The sequence below is a fragment of the Dipodomys ordii genome, unplaced genomic scaffold, assembly GCF_000151885.1.
Source record: "Dipodomys ordii isolate 6190 unplaced genomic scaffold, Dord_2.0 Scaffold70, whole genome shotgun sequence".
Taxonomy (NCBI): Eukaryota; Metazoa; Chordata; class Mammalia; order Rodentia; family Heteromyidae; genus Dipodomys; species Dipodomys ordii.
This window is the reverse complement of record NW_012267286.1, coordinates 11,582,865-11,587,317: the sequence shown is the minus strand read 5'-3', so window position 1 is coordinate 11,587,317 and position 4,453 is coordinate 11,582,865.

The window sequence follows — 4,453 nt, the reverse complement described above, 5'->3', positions numbered from 1 at the left end:
TGTCCCTCAGCTCTTCAGCTCAAGGCCAGCGCTCTACCACTTGAGCTACAGCGCCACTTCCGGTTTTCTGGTGGTTTATTGGAGATAGGAGTCTCAAGGTCTCTCCTGCCTGGGCTGACTTTGAACTGCGATCCTCAGATCTCAGCCTCCTGAGTAGCTAAGATTACAGGCGTGAGCCACTAGCGCCCGGCATGATCGGATTTCTTAATCTGTATAATGGATTCAGGAAAGATTCAACAGGGCATAGAAGTTGATCTGTACAATATTCAAAGTCTTATATAGCAACTTATAGAATTGTGAGGATTCAAAGAGAAACTCTTAATCAATGCTAAATATTATATCTTCCTTACAAACAAACATGAAATCTTTAAGTGGATTCAATCTCTAGCTTCCCTTGGTTGAAGTAAACTTATAAATCAAGTCCTGGCATGTCTCAGGTGCTTAGTGAGTGACATTATATGTACTGATATTACTACTATTCTGAAATTTCAGTTCTTTGGTTCAGTGCAGCAAGAAAGAGGCTAAATGGTGTTGAGGAAATATCATTAAATTAGGACAAAATTGATGGACTTCCCTGTTTGCAAGAAATCTAGAAGGTATTTGCTACTGCTTAATCGAACCTTATTATTATTATTGATATGGAATTATATTACTTTCTGTTTGTAATCTAGGCAATTGTTTTCTGGAAAATATAAAGTTTATAGACAATTCAAGTTATTGACTGTAGACTCCTCCAATTGTTTCAAAACATGTATTTCCCTCTATTAGTATTCTGGATGACATAACCATCACTATTTTTAATCTGAGAATGCTTTAGCCAATATGATTTCAGTTTAATGATTAAGTATGCAAAGGGATTTATTCTTTATTATGATACAGGATTTTACATTAAGTAAGGTAACATGAAGAGTTATCTAGTACAAAAGCAAAAACAAGACCCAGTATGAAGCAGTATGTAATATCTACTACTACAAGTTGAATATTCCAGAAGCGGAAGGCATTGCCTCTCTAAATTTAATCAGAGAAATTGTTGCCATAGTGACTTGTCTCTTAAAATGGTTGCATGATTTTGTTCTTGTCATAATGCTGTATCTTATTTCTCTCTAAATAAGAGGATTGTATGTATAAATGTACACAATATTTGTTTTTCCTTAATTATGGAAAGATTTGCAAGTCAAATGTAGATTGTCAGAAAATATCAGCCCAGAAACATGGGGTAGGTTCTTTTATATTTCTGAGGCCAGCCTAGACAAAAATTTGCAAGTCTCAGACTTGAGAATCCCACTAAAGGCATGAGATTCCTCGGGAACTTTTTACATGTATAAAGAGAAGAAATTACTTAGAGCTTATCAGCCCTCTTTTCTCCCTATACCAGCCAAATGTTACGTCCTGGTGAGCTAGCCTCATAAAGCATTTATCATTTATATTTATGTCCCAGCAATATTAGCCTTTGTTTCAGGACATAAATCAGTGGCATTGTTCCAGAAGATAATTAAGTCCAGGACTACCCAAGAGTAGATTCTGGATAGACAGAAAAAGTTTCTAGCATGGGGCTTGAATCTCCATGCTGAAGCTGTAAAACACAATAAGGTTAGAAAGCTTGACCAAGTCACAGAGAGATTCTGTGTTTTAATATGGCAGTTAGGTATAGGCATCATAGAACCCAAATGTGTAGGTTCATATGCCAGCATTAGATGACATTGGCTAGCTGTGTAAATTTGAATAGGGTCCATCAAATTTAATTTACTGTTAAAATTGGAATTAAAATAAGTTTTTCTCATAGAGTCATTGCAAGAATACATATACATATATGCATCATATATACACATATATGACCTGATTATAAATGTGTTTGAGTATTGATACTCTGTACATTTTAGGCATGATTATAATGATGAAATCTACTCTGACCTTGGCAAAATCTCCAATGTTGTGGTGATACTTTCACAAAAAGGTTGCTGGAGACCTTGAAAGATACATGTGAAAACTTATCTTTATTGCCATATTAATTCATTTGGTTGGCCAATCTTCAGTAAGTATTTATTGCACTGGAACTAGATAAAATTGGTCACCAAAGGCAGAGTATGGGTAGAAAGTTAGACAGATTAGTACCAGATTATAAATAGTGTTGCTTTCAGTCTCTTTTGTGCTGCTGTCGCAGAATGGTTGAAATTGGGTAATGGATGAAGAGCAGAGATTTATTTCTTACAGTTCTAAAGACAGGAAGTGCAAGGTCAAGGGCCTTCATCTGGCAAGGGCCTTCTGGTGGTATCATCCCAGGGTGAAAGGTGGAAAGAGTGAGGGGAAGGTTGGGAGAATCAAACTCATCCTTTAATCAGGAATCCAGTCCTGTGCTAACTAACCCCCTCCTGCAGTAATGGCATTCATCCATTCATAAGGGCTGAGCTCTCCTGGGTTATTACCTCTTGTAGTTCCCATCTAGCAACACGTTTGCATTGGGGGTTAAGTTTCTAACTCATGAACTTTGGGAGACACATTTGAACTGTAGCAGAATGATGACATTAGAGGAGATCAGTTGCTGCAGGAACACTGTGATATACGTACATGCTAATAGATCTTGGAGGAAGATTTGCAGGCTTGCTACTCATCATGTGTTTCATGGGCCAGAAACATGTGCCTTAGTTGGAGCCTCACAAGAAATGCACAATCTCAGGCCTGCACTCAGACATACTGAAGCCAGATCTGTCCCACAAGATTCCCAGAGTGACTCACGTTAACATGCAATCAAAGTTTAGAAGCTCTGAGTTTAGTTGAATGGAAAACAAAAATCAGGAAACCACTGAAGTCCTATTTCTACACTAATTAATTACAAAACATTTACCGAGTGCCTACTAAGTGGAAGGTATGGCTTGGATGCAAGATAAGCCAGTTCCTAGCTGAGAAAGTATTTGTTGATTCCCCATAGCTCATCAGACATGATGGCTCTCTCTAATAAACCGAATCCATCTTGTGAAATTTCTAGCCTTGGGCCTGCCTTGTAAACCTGTACACAGCTATGTGAAAACAGCCTGCTTGTCAGAGAAGACTATATCATGTGAAAATTAAGTCTCCTTTTAATAAGCTTGTGACAATATAAAACCCTTAAGTACATTCAGGCCCGATGGAATGGAAACGTATAACATAACCCAGGAAGGCACTTGCATTGTGAGATATATTTAAAGTAACTGGTCTGTGGAAAGTCTCATTTTGATACAGCTCATTAGGAAGCAATGTTGTTAATATCTACAATGTTGTTGTATCATCTTCTCAATGTACTAGAGTGGGTAAATTCAATGATGCATACTTTTATTTCCTCTGCTGTAATTCTACCATAAAATATATTTTAAAACATTGACTTGGTTTTTGATCTACTGTGCTTCTGATTGGGAACTATTTTTATAGAAGCTGTGTGCTATGGTGGAGGAGATAAATCACAAATGTTTAAGCTGCCTTCTAGGAGATGTTTAGATGGCTGTGAATACATCAAAGTGCGTTCAGTTGTGTAACATCGATTCATCATTTCTAGGTTGAGCACTAAACGATTCTTAACAAATGATCTTATGACATTGCATAATTACCTTAGCAGTTGGCTTAGCTGTTTCTGTGAGGTTTGACTTTAGGCATTCACACAACTAGCTTTAACACAACCACACTTCTCAATTCTGGCTCTATTACATGGATGAATTGTGAAATTAATATATATCCTTTGACTCTCACCTTCTTCATCTGTAAGATGGAAGACTCAATCTGTTAAGTTTCTGGTGATGTAACTGGAACCTTTGATTTCTAGTATTAGGTCTTATAATTCAACATTTTTGGAGTGGAGTTTGGGACATCCATTGACTAATATTTTTGTGTGTGTCAAGGAATTCTGTCAGGCCTAGGCCTCCAGTATAGACTTATACGTATAAATGTAGCAGAAGTGTTTTTATTTTTCCAATAGTAGCATGAATCTTTTCTTGTTAGAAATTCCATTCAAGTTTGGAAACTTCAGATCAGGTAACATCTGTAGAGACATGTTACTCATGATGGTAGGTAGAGGAGAGCCTGTGCAATGGCCCAAACTCCAGTCTTTTTTGCTCTAGCAGCAGTATCTCAGGAATTTTACCCATCCGGTGTAGATTAGATTGGCACAATTCTACTTTCTTCTATAAATAGCTTTATTTTATGCATTGCTTATAAAATAATTTAGATGACAACTTTGTCTTATATATATCTACCATACTCTGATAAAGCGTTTTATGGGATAGAAGCTTTTTTAGATTATTAAGAATTATCCTAAAAAGGTTTTCTGGCAGAAAATGGAATTCTTGTCCTCATGTTGACTCAATTATCTGCTCAGGAGCCCTGACTTTTGTGTTAGGAATATGACAAATTCTAAATTTTGGTTTGGTTCTATGTGAAAGCATATCTCTTATGGCTTCATCTCATTATCGGTGAACTTAATCTGAAA